We start from the raw sequence: 20035 nt of genomic DNA on the forward strand, positions 1-20035 counted from the left end.
CCATATTTGAGGTCTGCGACAAGAATACAAATGGAGGTCTGCAAATCATAGTTTAAATCAGGGGTTTTCAGTCTTTACACTATTGATGTCTGGGACAGGTTTAGGGGTTTAAGGGACTGTCCTATGCACTGTAGGACATTTAACAGCATCCTTGGCCTCTACCAACTGGAAGCCAGGAGTAACCTTCCTGCCCCAAGCTTGTGACAACCAACAGTGTCTCTAGACATTGCCAAATGTCCTCTGGGGGACAAAATTGTTCCCGGTTGAGAACCACTAGTTTAAATATTTAAATGTTATAGACCATACTATGCCCGCAGCCTGACCTGCTTTCCCATGCAGGGTCCCCAGACTGCTCCACAGACATTGCCTTCTCAGTGCAGAGGTCCAAGTAGCTTGTAGGCTTGATCCAGTCAGTAGCAGTCTGTTGGGGTACAGCAGAGTCTTGCCGGACCCTGACCTGGGATTGACTGTCAGTTTCCTTCAGGAAGCCAGGGTGAGCAGGTTCCCTCCTTTGGTACTGTAGTTTTCCATCTCAGGATTTCTAGATAGTTAGTTCTAAGCACCTCCCAGAACTATACTAGCTGAGTAGCTGGACAGATGGAAGGTGGAAGGAAGCCCAGCTTTCTGGGGAACTCAGTCTGCTTAGACTCCAACTTTAGGTGTCATGGAATGGGAAACTTGAAGCAAAAACAGCTGCAGCCATCTTTCTCTGGTGTTTTGAGATGGATTCTCACTCTAGACCAAGCTGGAGTGCAGTGGTGCGATCTCGGCTCACTGCAACCTCCGCCTTCTGGGCTCAAGCTATTCTCCTGCCTCAGCCTCCTGAATAGCTGGGACTACAGGTGTGTGCCACCACGCCTGGCTAATTGTTTTGTATTTGAGTAGAGATGGGGTTTCGCCATGTTGCCCAGCATGGTCTTGAACTCCTGAGCTCAGGCAGTCTGCACGCCTCGGCCTCCCGAAGTGCTGGGATTACAGGCGTGAGCCACCGCGCCCAGACATTCTCTGGTTTTCTAGGGCAGTGATTTTCAGTTATCACTACCGCATGCACTGTCCCACCCCCACACACCCCTGTAAAAGGAGAGACAGTCCTCTGTGTTTTGCAGGGCAGAGGCCCTTTTTTCATGGGTCAAATAAGATACTGATTTTTAGGATGAAACCACATTTTACTCATTACGTGGCTCGACTCTGGTGTGGAATGATCCAGTTATCATTTGCAGTGTGTCTGTTGTGGTGGGATGGATTGCAGTGAATGAATCTTCATCCTATAGTGAGAGTAGAGAGGTTTTTATTGGTACCATTGAAGGAAAGGAGTCCCAGACAGTCTCAAATAAAGAGGAGGGCACAGAAAACCCCAATATGGTCCCCAACTGCTTCAGAGAAGAAAGAGTGGACCGGAAGATAGGACATGAGTCGTTTGTCTAGGTTAAGGAGTCTTCAGTTTTTTTGCTAAATGAACCCTTTTGAGAATCTGATGAAAGCCATGATTATTCTTCCCCAGAAAAATGCAGATTCTTGCCCAAAGTTTTGCATATAATTTGAAGAAATTCAAAGGCATACTAAGATGGAAAAATGAAGTGAATCACCACAGTGGCAGTTCTCTGAGAAAAGGACCCTAACTGAGGTTGTGGAAGAATATCATTTGCCAAATATATGATGCCAATATAAGTATGTCTTTTTTCTACTTTTTTGTCTGTTTTCCCCCTAACCTTTTAACATTATCTTGTTTTTTCTTACCTTCTCTGTTAGCCTACTGAAATCTTTAAAGTATTATATAGTATATAGATGGATATTCAGTAAGGCTTTTCTAAAATTGATATCTATGAAGAGAGTTAGTTTAAGAATTGCAGGATCACCAGAGAAGGAACTTTAAGAGACGGAAAAATGAAATTGAATAGAATTTGAACTTAAAAGGCCGTTTTATCCAATCATTAAGGGGAAAGTGAAACCAAAGTAATTTTGAGGCCAAGGGAAAAGTTCCCTTTTGCCCTCTGAAGGTTCACTGAAAAATCAACTGACTTAGAAGGCAGATTAATTGGAGAAAAGGCATACAAATTTATGTAATGTATGTATGCACGGGAGCCTTCAGAGTGAAGACCCAAAGATACAGGGGAAAATGCCCATTTTTATGCTTAGGTTCAACAAAGTATGGACATATTGGCCAAAATACGAACGATCTAATGTTAACAGACTGAGTGGGGAAACTCAGCAAGGCCCATCTAGATTTTTCTTGCATTCTCTGAGCATGCATTCTTTTCTTCTGAGTCTGGAGCAGGACCCTCTCTGGCTTGGGGTCTTGTGACCCACAGTCAAACAAGATAGGTCAGGTAATTTCTTTATGATCAGTTTTTACACAGAAAGACCGAGGGAAAGTTAGAGTAATATTTTTCAGTTTTATGACTGGGTTTGGGGAAAAAGGATTCTGGTTTTTGTAACCCACCTTGGGAAAGAGTGATTCTGGTTTCTGTAGCTAGTCCTATTGAAAATAGGACTGAGAGACAGGAAGGCAGGAGAAGATAGAGAAAAACTTGGTTTTGAGGCCTTCAGTTTGGAGTATGTTTTCTGAGGCCCAGCAATAGGTTAACTGTGTCATTCAGCTAGGTAATGGTGTGGTACTAGCACCCAGCTCATCTGAATCCTGGGTGGGTGTGCTCACAGCCACGTACTTCCTACAACCTGCATGGCACATGGAAGGGGTGGGAGATAAGCATGATAGAAACCATGGCTGACAGTATGAAGAAGGATTCAAAATTAATATCAAATAGGAAAGAAATTATTATTTACAGCATTTGTACAGATCTGAAAGCAAAATACTACGAATACTACGAAGTGGTTAGAATGTATTTTTGGTCTCTTAGATTACCAAAAGACTTAACAATAACATGCAGAGGCAGTGAAGTACAGTAGAAAAGGCAGAAGTTTAAATTGGTACAGCATTTTTGGAAAGCAGTATAGCAATATATTATCAAATACTCAAATAATTCTTAAACCATTGACACAGTAATTTCACTTAGGGGATCTATCCTTTTTCTTCCTATAATTTGTGTTTTCCTTCTATAGTTAGCATTCTACAAGCAGAGAAGAAGATTCTTAAGATGTTTTTACAGCTTAACATAATTTTTTCAACATTTTTATAATTCAACATTTTATAAAACTTTTTATAGTTTTTTTCCAAAACCTTGAAATGACATGTTAAAATGCTGCATTGAACTGGTTTTTCTTTAGCCTGTAGAAAAGAACTTTGAGTACCGGTCTAGTGGTTTTGACCATAGTGGGTTAGGAAAACAGTGCATTAGCTGTCTGATTGCTATCATGTAAAAATCTGTGAACGACTTTGAGCAGTCACTGGCGGATTATATTGTTCAGGAATAGGAATGGGGCTTTTTTCTTATCACTTATATTTTTTTTTTTTTAAAGGAAGAGGAAATAATTTCTGCCTTATTAAGTGGTGGTTTAAATCATGAAAACCTGGAAGGTTGAGATGAGTCATGATGTGGGGTTCAGTTTATTGGGAACTGACAGGTTTTTATTTTTCTGTTTTTTTTTTGTTTTTTTTTTTTTTAATGATCTTGTGTTGTAGAGTTGAATTGAATACAGTTCTAGGGGAGTATGATCACGAAATGAATGTTGGCAATTCCTCCTATCATTAATATGTCAGACTTGTCAAAATTCTCTCATCATGTGTATTTGCCAGGTTTATTCAGCTCTTGAAATGAGGCAGCTCTCAAGTATATTCTAAAGCAAACAGGAACTAGTATTTTTCTTCTTTCCATGTAGAGTATCGTCTTCTCCCTTTTGCATATGTATTTCTTGCTCTTTGACTTTAGGTGTTATTAGATAGTGTGATTCTAATTTTTATGGAGGAAGGAAACACTAGTCAGGTTTTTGTTTGTTTGTTTGTTTTTTTAATTTTACTTCTGAATCAAGAGTTTTCTGTATTCTTAAATTAGGCATTAAGCCGTTGCTTTGTGGTCTTTAAGAGGAATTCTGTCCTCCTAAATGCTACTTTTGTTTTTATTCTTAGTTGGTGAGTTATTCAGCTGTACCTTTTTATTGTTATTACCGGAACTCCAGGGTATTTCTGCTGCAGTAGTTTTCTGGATAATGCTAAGTGCTCTTCACATCCCCGCTATTTAATTCGTGTTTTTGAACAGCTGTCTTGGCAATTAACTACCAAGTTCCCTTGCTGTGGTTACAGTTAACTTTAAATGAATTTCACTCCTGATGAGCCCAGTGAAATGTAAGGTGTCCAAGATTGGCATTGTCAATTCCTGGAATCTCGTAAACTTTGCAGAAGGTACTGTGCCAGGCTAAAGGAATGGCCCATTTATGACATCTGACTTAGATTGTTTTATTAATTAAAAATAATTTTATTAGCTTTTTAACCCACTAAATGGAGAAGATTATATCTCCTACGGATATTTAGATACAATAGAATTTGCGTAACTATGCTTTAGAGGTGGAAATGCTTTATGAACATGTTGTTGGAATCAGCAGGTTATCAGTTCTTGCATTATCATCCCACCATCTGCTGCAGCTGGCTCTGGAAGGGCATCTATAGCGGGGAGGACACTCTGGGCAAATGTATATAACACCTAAGATTCTGGCTCTAAGTCCCTATGGCTTCTCCTGTTTTCTTAGCTGGGCTGGAGTATGTGGATTTCAGAGGTCCGATTACTTTTCATTTCACAACTCAAATTGGAAGCAGACTTAAGTGACTTGTCATGACCCCTTTTCCCTTAGTTCCATCTTGCTTCTTTGTTTGGTCTTCCAATAATGGGGGTATCTGCCTCAGGACAGTTCCATCTCTAATACCTATACAGAAGCTCCTTCCCCTGGCACAGCATCCTCATTGTTGGTTCCTGAGGATTCCATGTTGCTCTTGACCCACATTGATGCATACAGTCAGTGAGGGTGGCCCAAGGGAAGCTTGAACTGCCTTTAGAGCCAGATTTTCAAGATTTCTTCCACAAATCATAATAAGGGCTGTTGTATGGGAAGGATCCCGACAAGACTGTGCAGGTGGCCCTCTCTATCTGACCAGCTTCAGCTGGAGCAGCTCTATTTTTTTTTTTTTTAACTTTTATTTTAGGTTCATGGGCACATTTACAGGTTAGTTAATAGGTAAACTCATGTCACAGGGGATTGTTGTAATATTATTATATTGTGGTAATATTATTGCACCCAGGTACTAAGCCTAGCACCCAGTAGTTATTTTTTCTGCTCCTCTCCCTTTTCCCACTCGCTACCCTCAAGTAGGCCCCAGTGTCCATTGTTCCCTTCTTTGGGTCCATGAGTTCTCATCATTTGGCTCCCACTTATAAATAAGAACGTGGTGTTTGGTTTTCTGTTCCTGTGTTAGTTTGCTAATGATAATAGCCTCCAGCTCCATCTGCTTCCACAAAAGATATGATCTTCTTCTTTATTGTGGCTGCATAGTATTCCATGGTATATATACACCATATTTTCTTTACCCAGTCTGTCATTGATAGGTATTTAGGTTGATTCCATGTCTTTGCTGTTGTGAATAGTTAAGCAGCTTTATTTTTATCTCTTTTATTTGTGACATTCTGCATTTGGTTTCAGTAGGGAAATAATGTTGGCTACTTTTAAAAAGTTTGAGGTTTATAGTAGTAGACATTAGAATATGCCCTCTGACAAGAATTTAAGCTGTTTTATAATCAGTAGCTCAGGAACCTAGAGGCAAAAATAAAAGCTATTTAGCTGATAGTGCCTCACCTGTTTTGCTCTCATGCTCTCCAAGATTGGAGATTTTATAGTCTCTTCTTGCAGTCATTTCAGTCATAGGTACTGTCAATATGTTCCTAGATTCACAAATGTTCCTTCAGTTTTTCTTGTTTTCCTATTGGATTTCTCTTAGCAAATATTTTTGGGCCTACATTTGTAAGGCAATGCTGGCTGGAGAATATAGAAGTGAATGAAGCCGTCCCTAGCTTCAACAAGTTTACCTTATTTATAAAAGGGTATAAATTGCTGTAACACAGAGAATGGGAAGCACAATTAGAATGGTGCCATTGGGGGCCCAGGGGAGAGACTGCACCTCTGATTGGAAGAAGAGAGGAAGGGGAAGATGAGTGGAGGACAGCTTTCTAAACCCGGGTACCTTAAAGTATGCTACAGATACAGTGGTCAAAGGAGAAATGCTGGTTTGGGGAAAATGTTTGAGATGAGTTATGCAGGTGGAAATAACCGTTAAGCAGTGTAATGAGACGTAGTGCTAGGGAAGGTGAAGAATTTAAGGCTGTGTATGTGTGCACACATGCGCGTGGTAATTTTGTCTTTTATTCACATGTTTATTGAATACTGTGTGTCATTTATTATGCTGGACACTGAGGATACAGTGGTATCCTCATACAGGACATATGGACACTAACAAGGACGTCATCCCTGCCCTCATGGAGCTTGGTCTGATGGGGAAGAAAGGTGCGCAGCACGTAGTTACACTGATGAGACAGAGAGCTTTAGAGGGCCTGTGGTTTCTTTCCTTTACTGCTGTGTTTGTAGTTTTGGTATAGTGTCTGGACCATGGCACACATTCAATGTATGTTTATAGAGTGAATCAAAGAAATGTAATAGATGTTACTAAAAAAAGAAACACAGGTTGCTATGTAAACATGTAAGTGAGGCTGGAGGGAGAGCAGTTAGAGGTTATTAAAATACAGTAGTCTAATTGGTAGGGTTTGGACTTGGATGGTGGTTGTAGGAAGGACTGCAGTGAACAAATGTTTACACTTTTGAGGAAATACAGTTGATAGGATTACTTGGATCAAAGGATTGAGGGAGAAAGGGGAGTAAGGATTTACTCAGGTTTCTGGCTTTATCATATGGGTGAATGGTTCTGGTTTGCTACAGGGACTTTTTGGAGGCGGAGCAGTTTGGGGAAATTGAGATGGAAGATGAGTCCATTTTAGGATATGATGAGTATAGTGCCTTAAAGACATTCAGGTTATGTTAGTAGGAATAATACTGCATAAAATTACAAAAGGATAAGTTGTATAGAGGCCAAAGAAGCTGAGGGCAAACTCTTAAGGAGCATGCTTATTTCAAGATGGAGTGAGGCACAGGAACCCAAGAGGGAGCAGGTGGGTCATTTTTTAAACAAATACCATTGCATCAAATGTTTGCAGGATGAGAGTTATGCAAGACTCAAATGACTCACACTTATTTTTAGTAGCATTTGAATATTCCAATGTAGCAAGAAACAGAAACACTGGACAGTCTCTTACAGTTTGATCTGCTACGATGACAATAAAGGTAATTTATGAAACAATTTTTTTTAAGCTTTAGGACTTAAGAACAATTGTTGTGTCTCATCCATGGCAGTTCTGTCCTATACGTCTGGCCTTAACTATCTTTTCACAGCTTCCTAGCTGGGGGAGGTGATTGTCAAATTATAATTGGGTGAGAGGATGTAAACTGTAAATTGTGCAGTTTGCAAGTAGAAATTAGGGTGGCTCCACATATGTAAGCTAAAATAAATAATATAGAAGTAAACTGTTAGTAATTTATCAACCCCTTGCCATCTTGAGAATCATAATAATGTATATTTGTGAAACAACTGAATGATTTGCAGGCAGCAGATATAATGCTTATGCAGAGTTGCTGGGAAACTGCTTTATTCACACAAGGAACTGAGGGACATTAGAGACTTGAGCTGTCACCTGAGAGTATCACTCAGCTCTTGGAGTTTTCAGTAAGATTTCTTTCCCCTTATACAGCGAATACTGTTCTCCTTTCCTCCCCATCCATTGATTTCTGGGTATCTACTTGGTCTGACACAGTAAACAGGCTCTATTCTCTTTTCTCAGCAACATAGAAATATTGTTCAGCTTGTCCTGATAGAGTACAGCAACCTGCTGATTAAGGGATGAACAATTTTAAAAGTATTTTGTACAGTGGTTCAGAGAAGATTAGAGAGGATTGAGTATAATAGTGTGGTTTGGATGCTTTGCTTTTGCCAAAATTGGCAGTTGTTTCAACCATTCTTAATTTTTTCATCTAAAATTGCACAGTAATTCAACCCTGCTAAACACTTTTAAGTATTTGCATAGAGGTGAGATAGTTTTCTATTGATTCTTTTAATTTGTAAGAGTAAATTAAGTTTATTTTTATAGTTTCAGTAATAAAATGAATTCTACAAATATATACAGATTTCCAGGTTCTTTGTGTATAATGCTACAGAAAAACTGGTTGGTTTGGTTTTTTTTCCAATGCATCAGTAGTAGTAACCCTTATGTTTGAACTTGAGGTAATTTTGTCGGTTGATAATACATTGAATTCTTAGGGTAGCATCAGATTTTGCTTTATGAGCCATTTAAGAATATTGATTAGAAAAGATTTGATTTTCTTCTTAGAGGCATGTGATTAACATAAAAATACCTTGTTTGTGTTGTGACCACACTGTGTGTTTGTGATAAATTAAAAGAATAGGAGCCTGGTGCAGTGGCTCACTCCTGTAATCCCAGCACTTTGGAAGGCAAAGGGGGGCAGATCACAAGGTCAAGAAGTTGAGACAAGCCTGACCAACATGGTGAAACCCAGTCTCTACTAAAAATACAAAAATTAACTGGGTGTGGTGGCGCGTGCCTGTAATTCCAGCTACTCAGGAGGCTGAAGCAGGAGAATCACATGAACCCAGAAGGTGGAGGTTGCAGTGAGCCGAAATCACACCATTGCACTACAGCCTGGGTGACAGAGTGAGACTCTGTCTCAAAAAAAAAAAAAGAATAGGTTAAAATTTAAAGAAGTCTTAGGCTTTTGACTTTGTGTTATTATAATTTAATGTATAGAGTGAGTATAAAATGTTTAGGGTTTCTTGGTTTTAGTTGGAAGATTGGAGAGAATATATCAGGCATTGAACTTTGAATGTTTACATTAGTAGAATAATTTTTTAATTGAATATTTTACTTAACTAGTCCTGCTCAGCAAATCCTGTGTTATGTGTTGCTATCTTCAAATGTTGGATAGAGAAATCACTTAAAATATATATTTTATTTAGATACGTAATTAGACTGCTACTTATCTTTTCAGTTACTGTTTAATCAGAAAATGTAATCATCTCAGTTCAAATGAAAATCTCTAACATATGGCATAGATGCTGTGGGTGTTATGGAATCTATAAGAAGAATCAATGCTGTTGGTATATTAAATGTATTTCCTCTAAAAATAATTTTGGAAGTTACAAACACTCCTACAGATTTAACACTTTTGTTGCTCTGTGACTAATGAGGAAATAATTTTTTTAAAAAAATTTATGTAGTTAGGGTTTTAGAGCTGTTTTAAATTTTGCCTGAGATAACTCATATCCTATTTGTGAATTATTTAGAGGACTTTTAATTAAAGTAACTCAAACCAACTTGGTTAGCTAAGAAAGATCCTAGTCATGGCCTGTGATAGATTCTTTATGCTCATAATGGTAGCAAACTAATATTTTTTGATTTAGGGGTTTTTCTAAACAGTGGTGTCTTACTTTGTTTAAGCAGACACTGTCCTTTGTCAGTGATTCTTTTTTCTAAAAGCTTAGCTAAAAATCTGCGGAGAGCCCCAAATCTATCTTTTTTTCCCTCTATATTCAGCTTTTCATTTTGGACAACAGGCTAGTAGAATTTTAAACTGTGACCTTAGTATTACTAATGCATATTAAGGTCACAGCAAGTATACAGAAGGAAATGAGTGATTTTTTTAAAAAGCTTTATTGATATATAATTTGCATATCATAAAATGTACCTGTTTTGCTGGGCGCGGTGGCTCACGCCTGTAATCCCAGCACTTTGGGAGGTCAAGGCAGGCAGATCATGAGGTCAGGAAATAGAGACCATCCTGGCTAAACAGTGAAACCCCGTCTCTACTAAAAATACAAAAAATTAGCTGGGCGTGGTGGCAGGCGCCTATAGTCCCAGCTACTTGGAAGGCTGAGGCAGGAGAATGGCCTGAACCCGGGAGGCAGAGCTTGCAGTGAGCGGAGATCGCCCTCCAGCCTGGGCAACAGAGCAAGACTCCGTCTCAAAAAAAAAAAAAGAAAAACAAAATTACCTGTTTTAAGGATATGGAGATACTTGATTTTTACGTTAAACAAAATCCCTGGGAAATCACCTAGACGGTTACTTTTAACAAATGCGAATTTTCAGATGCTCCACCTTTTCTTCTCCCTAGATTTTGGTTCATTAGGACTCACACTTTTCTAAGTATTAGGAGACTTGTGAAAACGAAAGTCTCTGAAATCCCCGTCCTTTTTAACCTTTTAATTGTAAGGAATTATTTCTGGATTATATATATATATGATATTTCAGTTTAAAAACCTGAAAGCTTCCAGTATCAGATTACTGTAGTGAGAAGCATTTTAATCTGTGCAGGAAAGTGTAAATGGACTTTTCTGCATGCTGAAGTTACAGTACAACAGAGGATTCTCACTGTAGTTTTACAAAATAAAAATTGGCCTTAGCTTTAAAACCGGATTTTGCTTGGGGATGGATTTACTGCTAGAATTTTGTAAAAGGTTATGTAAAAATATTTCCATTATTTTCCTTGTCAGTTTTGTGATACTTGTACCGGAGTGCTTTGTTATTGTAAGCTGAAACTTCAGTGCACAGTGCACTGTGGGTGGAAAAGCTTTAAGACATTCTAGACCCTAAACAGCCATGGCCATTTGACTGTTGAGTTTGTAAACAAAAAACGTTCTCTCCCCTTTTTCCTAAGGTGTGCCTGTAGCAAGGACAGCAGAGTCCTCCCTGTAGCTCTTGCTTGTGGTCTTGGTATGCGGGGAGTTTACCAGGAACTTCTTATGTGGACCCTCTAACGGCATAAAAGCTTCTTTTTTCTTTCTCACATGTTCTTGTATTCTTAGGGACATTTTTTAGCTCAGAGTAACCTATGATAGGAAAAGAAGATAACTTCTAGAAGTGGGAAGTTTTGTAATATGACAAATTCTCAAGCAGGGTGTCACTTCCTCATTCTCTACCATCTGATTTAAGTTTTGTACCTCTGGAGAACAGTGGCAGTAATTGTATAATTTTTTGGCAGCTGCACAATGTTTTGACTACGTTGCTTTAGTCTCCAAAGTAGACAGTTCAGATTTTTTTTGAAAAGAACTTTCTCAGAAAGGCAGTATAGTGTATAAAGTGTTGAGAGTACAGGCTTAGAGGCCCTTAAAGAGGTCTGTGCTCCATGCTTCTCATTGTATGGTCTTGGGGATGTTATTGTCTTTCTGATTCTCTATTCGTAAAGTCTAAATATCAATACCTACCTCATAGGGTCATTCTGAGGATTAAATAAGACCAAACCTAGAATTTAGTGGAGGCTCAAATATTTGCTAAATACATTTTGAAAGAATCAGACTGGTAGATGAGGGATAGATAGGAGCAGGGAATTCCTGGAGTAGATTGGATCTTGTTGCCATTTGGTTAAGTCTTCTGGTTTCCCACTGTATTTGCACAATATCCATGAAGCCAGATTTTGTGCCTTTGAAAAACACTTGGATTAGAATTTGGTGTATAAGTTTGCTGAAATGCTGTAACAAAGTGCAACTAACTGGATGATTTATACAACAGATATTTATTGTCTCACTGTTCTGGAGGGCAGACCTCTGAAATCAAGGTGTTGGCAGGGTGGATTCTTTGTGAGGGCTGTGAAGGAAGGATCTGTTCCAGGCATCTTCCTGACTTTTAGATAGCCATCTACCTGGAGTTCTGACTCTAGGTGCGTCTGTCTCTAAATTTCTCCTTTTTATAAGAATACTTGTCGTACTGGATTAGGACCTACCCCAATGGCCTTATCCTAACTTGATTGCTACTACAAAGACCCCCCCCCTCTCTAGATATGGTCACTTTCTGAGGCACTGGAAATTATGACTTTCACATATGAATTTTGAAGGGACACAATGTAATCCATAATAGATATATATCAGACGTGAAAATGAAACAGACTTTTACTTCCAACATTTTCATTTTTTAAATTGTGCTTATTTATTAAACTTTGATGTAAATTAATGGTATAATCTTTTTTCTTTTACTGAGACCAGACATTCATTTACCTAAACTTAAGTGAAGTATATGTAGCACTTGAAAAAAATTGGTGTAATTGAACAAAAATTCCTTATTTCCTTGTCTTAGTTACTTTGTATGTTACTATTGAGAAGGGAGGAATGTTTGAGTTTGAGTGACTGAAGTATCAAGGAAGGAGTTGAATTCTCTGGAGGCTGACTTAAAGTCATTTTGGCATTTAAACTGGTTTCAGGAATGGTACATATATGCTAAATATAGAATTTACTGGTATACATGTTGTGTGAAATCTTACGTGTATTAGTTTTCTAGGGCTACCATAACAAGGTAGCACAAACTGGGTGGCTTAAGATAACAGAATATTTTTCTCTCACAGTTCTGGAGTCCAGAAATCCAAAATCAAGATTCGGGCAGGATCACGCTTGTGAAAGCTCTGGGGAAGAGTACTTTTTTGCCTTTTCCAGTTTCTGGTATTTACTGTAGTCCTTGGAATTCATTGGCTTGTGCAAAATAATTCCCGTCTCTTCCGCTGTCTTCATGCAGCCTTCTGGTGTGTATCCATATCTTTCTTTTTCTTATATAAGGATACCAGTCACTGGATTTAGGGCTTAACCCTAATCTAGTATGACCTCATCTTGATTATATCTGCAAAGACCCCATATCCAAATAAAGTCACAATGGCAGGTATAGGTTGAGTATTCCTAACCTGAAAATCTAAAATGCCCCCAAATTTGAAACTTTTCAGCTCCTTTTTGAGCTCTCAAAAGAAATGCACTTTGGAGCAATTTGAATGTCAGATTTTTTGATTAGGGTTGCTCAACTAGTATGTATTTTGCAAGTACCCTTAAATAAAAAAATGAATGAAAATTCTGAAACACTTCCTGTCTCAAGCATTTTTAATAAGGTAAATTCAGCCTTTACTCGGGTTAGGACTTAAACATATTTTTGGGGGAACATAATTCAACCCACAACACTTGTCCATTGCTTCTTAAAATCACATTTACTCTTAATTTCTCTCTTAAATTCTCCAGTTGTTCTGACTAGTAAATGGACAGCCTTGTTCCCACACATCAATGTACTTGAGTGTGACAACTGAGAACTCTCCCACTTTCCTGTATGTTAGCCTGTTGGCTTGGTTTTCCAGGTACATAATCATGCTTCATGTTTTCACTCTTTGTCCTTCTGTTCCAACAGTTTGTTGGAAATTCTTAGGTTGTTTTTGGTTTCTTGTTTTCTTTACCAACTCAGTATCATAAGTTGTATTTAAAATTATTGAACTTCCTATTTTATGACTTATAACAGATTTTATCTCCAGGAACTTTTTTGTAATTGGAATGCATATTGACTTACTACTGAATACTTATTACTAATACCACTTTCTGTTGAGACAACAATATTCTCCACAGAATGAATGGTATGAGCAAATGCATTGGAATAAAAATGTTTGAGACTTGATTTGAAAGCGTATTCACAGCTTTTGCTGGCTGTGAAAAATGTTATGCTTTATTGGGAAGTAAGGCTGAAAAGGTAGAGATTTTGCATAGGTTCACCTCCAAGACCGGCCTGTCAATGAAACATAAATAAATTGGGGAGATCGTTATTTTGACAAAGTATTACGTGACTTTACTGTTTAAAATATGTTGGCGTGTGTGTATAAAGCGAAAATAAGCTATTGATCATGTATACTTTTTAAAATAAGTGATTTGAGTTTTCGTGGGTATGCACTGAAGGAACTATCTTTTAAATTGTCTAATTGTGGATATTAATTACCTTTTCCATTCTCAATATTTGTGTGACATATAATAAAATGTTTTGTTCTCATTTTTTTCTAACGTGTTCATTTTGCTCTATAAACTTCATGGCCTTTTAAAAGGCATCTGGGAAAATGTCAGGGTTGTTTCTTTTTCTTTTTCTTTTTCTTTTTTTTTTTTTTTTTGACAAATTGGAAATGCCACATGCAGATGCTTCTTAGGAAGAATAAAACGTTGTTATTCTGAGTCTAGGTTTGAACTTTAAACATTCATCTCGTTTTAGTATAAAGTGTTTTATTTACCAAGAACTTCAGGAGGCTTTCTTGTCACCTGAATGGCAAGTTAATTCGGAAGGAACATATCAAAATATTAAAATGAGAAAAGTTGGGAACCAGCATTAGCTGAGTCACAATCTCCTGCTTAACCTCATTTGCCAGTGCGCACTGAGAAGAACTGCTTCTTGCCAAAACATCTCTTCAGCTTTCAGTAGGAAGCAGTGTCCTTTGGCTTACAAAGAAGTGGTAACAGAACTAAGTGAAGATGAATGAAGCAATTTGAAATTGGCATTAGTAGATTTAGTTTCCTCTTTTTTTAAGCAATTAAAATTTAAAAACCCGCAGCACTGTGATTGGCATTTTTGACATTTAGCTTGTGCTAAACTAAGTATCAGGGACTTAATGTAATTGCTGTATCTTGCTAAGACCTGCTGTACAGATACTTCTTAGGTCATAAAATGAATGCTTATTAGATTGTTTCTCATGAACACTAAGGACCAGTGTAGAGATCATTTATTACCAAAGTATGATTATTAGCATTTTATGCCAAAGGAATTATTTCTGCATACCCCCTTCAGTATTTTTATATACTCAGAAATGACATTAATAAATATCTAATTAAACAGATGAAGGCAATTTCAATAGAAATCTGAAAAGCTGGTTATATTTTATAAAGTTTACTCTTTATGCTGTATTAAGTATAGTAAATCCTTTTAGGTAAAGTTGTCTTAAAAGAGATTTTTAATAGAAAGATCTCCTTGGCCGGGCGCGGTGGCTCAAGCCTGTAATCCCAGCACTTTGGGAGGCCGAGACGGGCGGATCACTAGGTCAGGAGATCGAGACCATCCTGGCGAACACGGTGAAACCCCGTCTCTACTAAAAAATACAAAAAACTAGCCGGGCGAGGCGGCGGGCGCCTGTAGTCCTAGCTACTCGGGAGGCTGAGGCAGGAGAATGGCGTAAACCCGGGGGGCGGAGCTTGCAGTGAGCTGAGATCCGGCCACTGCACTCTAGCCCGGGCGACAGAGCCAGACTCCGTCTCAAAAAAAAAAAAAAAAAAAAAAAGAAAGATCTCCTTACTGTACTTTGTCCTTGACTCTGCATTTTTCTTCATAGTTATTGATATAATTATCTTTAATTTTTTCACAAAGTAATTTTTTATCCTTTGACACGTGAAAAGACTAATCACATAATTACAGTGTTTTCATCATGCTACTGCCCTACTCTAACATTTTGAGTTGTTTACAGTGCCTACAAAGTCCAAGCTTAACATCCATATATGTACAAGGTTGTCTAAAGTTTTGAGGAGAGAGAAGTATATGTTATCATATATGCTTGTACAGCTACTGCTAATTTATCTTTCTGTTTCTTCTTCTCTAGGCTCCAGAGCTAAATCTGCAGTTCAGCTGGGCTAGTCATTTTATTACAGCAGAACATCCTGTTTCCCTCAGCCTTTCTAGAATACCCTGTTCCCTCTGTTTGTTTTCTTCCTTTCTTCAAAGGCTAACTCAAAGCTCAGGTTTCTTGAAAGGAGAAATTTGTCCTAATCAGTCCAACTCAGAAAAGTCTTTTCATCTTCTGGTCTCTAAGAAATAATCTGTTCTACTCATTTCGTGTTCATGCTTGGCTGAGCTCATCTTTTACATCCTCTAAGAAGCTTTTCTAGACTTCGATTTTTCTTATTTGTCTTATATCTTATTTGTATTGTTTATAGGTGGATCCTTCTACTCTTTCAAGCATGTACGTTCTTGTTAAATAATATTTTGCGTTACAGTTTTTTTCTTTATCTTCCACAGTACCTTATATACTACTTTCAACAAAAATTAGTTAATGTTTGTTTGCATTTGAGTTGGAATGTCATGTGCTTGAGAGAATAAACCTTAGAGAGATTCCTTAGTCTGACCTCTGGTTTGAGTCTCAGGAATATACTTACATCCAGGTTCTGTCCTTTGAGGATATCACAGACTAGTCCCTTTTTCACATGATGTCCTTTAAACATCTGAGTAATACCTGATACTTTAACATTTATTATGTGATATGTCCTGTGCTAAGCATTTTGTAACTAAAATAATGAAGATTTTTGTTATGCATTATAAATTGTACTTAGTAGCCTTCAAATACACCACAATCTGTGCAGTTAGTCAAATTCAACAGCAGTTCATTTTTGCAGAATCTATGAAGTGGGGCAAGCGTCCTTCAATTATCAGTAAATTTAGCTCTTGCAGGCAGGTAATGCATTGCACTCCATTTCCAATCAATAATATGTGATGAAGAGCATCCAGAGAACTATATAAAAATTATTATGAAGAAATATCTTGATTTGATTTGAGGACATTAAATATGAAAACACAGAAGTATAAAAATGATACAAATATATTGGCTTCTGCAAAAATCTGAATGAGGAAGCTCTTAATAAGTAATATGTTTCCTGTGGCAGAGGGAAGTAATTTTTTTTTTAATAAGGTCTTCTCTCCCTGAACACCTGATTATAATTTTTAAAAGATAAGTCTTTATGCTATATTAAGTATAGTGAGTGCTTTTAGGTAAAGTTGCCTTAAATTGGGTTTTAGTAGAAAGATCGCCTTCCTGTACTTTGTCCTTGATCCTGTGTTTTCCTTCACAGTTGTTAAAATAATTATCCTCGTCCCAAATTTTGCTAAGGCCTAAAACAGAACAGTAGTATATACAGTAATGAATATGCCAGGCTGATGTTGGTATTCATTGTGGCTAGATTATTTTATTTTAATTTTATTTTATTGTGTATATATATATATATAGAGAGAGAGAGAGTTTTAAAATAAATGCAGCAAGGTCAGTAATCACACTGTCAAGACTAAAACCAGAGTAGTCAATGAATAAAATAGTTAAAATCTATTATAGGGTTATAGTTGATTATTAGCTTTCTTGTGTTGTAAGACTAGAAAAAAATGTATACTATTAGCTTCATGTTATAAAAATTATAAACAATATACTTCAAATATTAATGTGAATTGCTGTCTCAAAGGCTAATTCATTGATCAAGAAATGCAGTATATTAGTCACAGTTTCAGAATGTATTATGGTGACTTTAAAAAAACCGTTTGTATTATCTGTGATTTCAAATTTCTTTGTAAATGTCTATGATGTACTATATAGTTAAAATTAACAGACTGAAGTATTTTTTGGGGGGGGTGTAAAAGTAGCACATTTTAAACACAAGAACCACATCAAAAATGATGAAATTGAAGAAATAAAAAAAAATTTGTATCTTATTATTTTGTGTAGTCAAAGCTTTATTGTGGCACAGTGATGTAAAATGTGTGGTGCCAGATACTAAAAATTACATTTTAAGATATATGTCTACTGACTGCCAAAATTTACTTATAGCTCAAGAAACACACCTGTAAGTTGTTTTTTTTAAAAAAAAATTTTGGAGGGTTTTTTTTTTGAGACAGGATCTTGCTCTGTTGCTCAGGTTGGAGTGCAGTGGCATGATCATAGCTCACTGCATCCTCAATCCCCTGGGCTCAGGTGCATCCTTCCTTAGCCTCCCGAGTAACTGAGCCTATGAGTGTGTGCCACCATGTCCAGCTAGTTTTTATGATAATCAGTTTAAACTTTCTATGTATTTTAAGTGTGGGAGTCAAATGGTGTTTTCACTTTTTATTATAGCATTTTGACTATAATTAATTGCAACTTATAAAATGATTAATATTTTAGTCTAATATATTAGAGAGGACTTCACATTTCCAAGGTTGCAATTTTCTTTCACAGAGGGGAAAGATGTACATGGTAACTTTATTATAAAATCATGTTTTCCTTTTTACTTGCATTTTAAAATGTTCCTAATTTCTTTTTCTGATGTTTCCTCATTACTGGAGCATTCTTTAAAGTCCATGTATCTTATCTGTATATTGTGCAGATGGTGCAGATATAGATTTGATGCTTACGTTTTAGAGCCTACTAGGTTCCTTTTTCCAGACTCATGAGTAAAATAAGTCACTTTTCCTCTCTTACAGCAGAAGTCTTCTCTAGGGAAGACAGGAACAGGTGAATAGAATAGTTTATCCAAAGGTGTAACCTGTTCTCTAGTCATTGCATGTAAAATAAATCCCAAGGACTGATAATTTTAAGAACACAATGGAATGAAATACAGAGAAACATATTAGCACAATCTCAAGAAAAGAGAAAATTTCAAAGGTCTGGTCATGTTTTAGAAAAACGTGGAAAATTTGATCATGATAATTTCACTTTTCCTTTACTGAACTTGAAATACTTGGCTTAGGATTTTAAAGACCATTTAGTCCTGATTTATTTCTGAAGTGAGTCTGCCAAGTATTCATTTATACAAATTACTTAAAAAATCTCCTCCCCAATGAGGTCTGGTGGCAGCATTTGAAAATAATAGGGAAATTCTAGTGGTCTTAGTCACAAATACCAGCTCCCTGTTGCCAGTGATAGGTCTTTATCACATCAGCATCTCCTGTGAAGTCTTTTTTCTCACTCATTTGGTCTCCTGGTTCTTTATAGTGCTGTTTATGATTCAGTTATTATAATATATAAGATGATATTATGAGGTGCAGTCTATATTATAACTTACCTATTGCATGACTTAGATAAAGACAGTTTCCCAAACACCTGAGGTACACAAGAAAAAAAAGTCATATGCTGAATTCTCTACATCGTTTTACAAGGGAAGTGGTTCTCTAGAGCAGTGGCTGCCGAATGAACGTGCGTGTGCATGAGGGCCATGATGGGAGGGGAATTTTTAATTTACCTTAATAGTATTTTTGAATTACAGAAAGTTTTAGTTGTCTCAAAATAATTTGTTCTTTTATAAAGTGGTTTAGAAATGAGTGACAGTTCCGGGGTCATTAGCTTATGTTCAAGCATTGATATAACAAAAGCAGTTTTCAAAAAGACAATTTAACAGTGCTCCTTGGTGTTTCATGAATATTTGTTCAGGTTGTTAAAAGTCCTTTACAGGAAATATTTAGCTTATAAATAGGCTAATAAAAGGGAAGCTGTAAGTTCAGTTTCTTTTGTGCTCTTAGTATTAAAGGAAGCTGTTACCAGAAACACAGATCTCCGTTTTTAAGGTAAAATACTACTATACATGGCTAGCTTTGTTACTTTGTGTATTTACCAAGATTTTCTCTGAGACATGGAAGTAATTTCCTATAGAAAGCTCCAAAGATATTGATTGATTGGTTGAAATGCACTCTAGAAATGGAAACTGTCTCCATAATGACTTTGCCAACTGTTTTCCTTACAAATATAGGGAAACACTTTATTTTTGCCAACAAGTGCTTTTGTTAGACTGCATTTTAGTAGGACTCTTAGAACATGTTAGTGCTTAGTACTATTGTAAATTCACTCTCAGTTCTATTATAAATTGTGAATAGTCTGATTTGCCTTATGCCTTTCCTCTGTTTTTCTCCCTCTTAATCATGATCCCTAACGTTTATCTTAGACCGCTACGTAATTACTACCGTCCTCAGAAACATATTAATTATGCAAAGTAAATTTCAATGTAATAGTACCATGGTTTGCATTAAAGAAGAAAGTCACTGCTTACATCTTTTTTAAAAAAAATTACAACAATGAAAATGTTCTGTTTTTAATTCTAAGAGTACTACTGACATTGTAGAAGACATTAGTTAATCTTTTATGTATTACAAAAGGGAATCACATACTGTTTCAGTTTTTATTTTTGCATCATCTGATTACTTACCTCTGTAGATTGGGACACTGAGGCGGTATAGTCTCCTTGCCAAGACTCTGCCAGCTGAGCGCATTGAAGATGGTCTGTGACATGCAGGGTCCAGGGATATGGTCTTGAAAATAGGGATGAACCATGCAGTGTTGTACAGTGGTGGGGTAGAGGTATGAGTACTGTTCTCTCCTGGTTGCAGCTCTGGTTTCTCTTTCATCCATTGGGTTGTTTCCTATTTTGCAAACTAAGCCAGGATCAGATGAAATGAAAAGGGAATTATATTATCTGACTTTAATA

The 20035-nt window shown here is 37.0% G+C and overlaps 1 protein-coding gene and 1 long non-coding RNA gene across 12 annotated transcripts in view; one reads left to right on the plus strand and one right to left on the minus strand.

The window, feature by feature from the left end:
• EFR3A (EFR3 homolog A) overlaps positions 1–20035 on the plus strand; it is a 102543-nt gene that overhangs the window by 5485 nt on the left and 77023 nt on the right. For 3 of the 11 annotated variants that reach the window (XM_065519636.2, XM_073999466.1, XM_073999464.1), the window contains exon 1: positions 7210–7275. The exons of 7 other annotated variants lie outside the window; for them this stretch is intronic. The gene's annotated coding sequence lies outside the window, so the exon portion shown is untranslated. Of the gene's footprint in view, positions 1–7209; positions 7276–20035 lie in introns of those variants that run through there. One more of the 11 variants, XM_065519637.2, reaches the window with a different exon arrangement.
• Positions 1146–19989, minus strand: LOC123575271 (uncharacterized). The gene is made up of 2 exons (XR_006700524.2): positions 19757–19989; positions 1146–1265 (listed from the first exon to the last, which is right to left on the minus strand). It is a non-coding gene; the product is annotated as an uncharacterized lncRNA (long non-coding RNA).

Source organism: Macaca fascicularis, chromosome 8 (genome assembly GCF_037993035.2).
Source record: "Macaca fascicularis isolate 582-1 chromosome 8, T2T-MFA8v1.1".
Taxonomy (NCBI): Eukaryota; Metazoa; Chordata; class Mammalia; order Primates; family Cercopithecidae; genus Macaca; species Macaca fascicularis.